Below are 410 nucleotides of genomic sequence, written 5' to 3'. Positions count from 1 at the left end.
ATTTCCTCCTTCTGACCCCTTCCCCTTTCTTTATTTCTTTAATGTGAGAACCAGGCGAGAGGAAATAAAGCAAATGTTTGAATGCATGATGTCTGTTGAATCTGTGTCTGAATGCATGCACACGACTTAAGTCTGAATGTAGTTTGGAAGTCGTTTATTCGTATCCAAAATTATGTTCTTGAAATCAGTAAAAAAAAAAAAAAAATTTGCGGTTTTGTTTTCTACCTGTCTATATTTTCAGTGTATTGTACATATGTCTATATGTGTTGTACAGATTTTTATAACTGATTTGGTTGATCAATCTACTCGAATTGACACATATCTAAAATCAGGAGAACAAATGTATTGACTTTTACAGTAATAAAAAGACCATCTACTCTATGAATAAGTTTCGATTATCCTTCCAATGT

At 32.2% G+C, this 410-nt stretch overlaps 1 protein-coding gene across 1 annotated transcript in view; it reads left to right on the top strand.

Annotated features, from left to right (window-relative positions):
* LOC119587838 (protein obstructor-E-like) overlaps positions 1-381 on the top strand; it is a gene marked incomplete in the record, with an annotated part of 9,104 nt that extends 8,723 nt beyond the window's left edge. Inside the window, 1 exon segment of the mRNA XM_037936543.1 lies at positions 1-381.
* Between the last annotated feature and the right edge of the window lie 29 nt (positions 382-410).

The sequence above is a fragment of the Penaeus monodon genome, chromosome 23 (assembly GCF_015228065.2).
Source record: "Penaeus monodon isolate SGIC_2016 chromosome 23, NSTDA_Pmon_1, whole genome shotgun sequence".
Lineage (NCBI taxonomy): Eukaryota > Metazoa > Arthropoda > Malacostraca > Decapoda > Penaeidae > Penaeus > Penaeus monodon.
The sequence above is the reverse complement of the archived record's forward strand: the minus strand, read 5'-3'. Positions and strand labels throughout refer to the sequence as shown.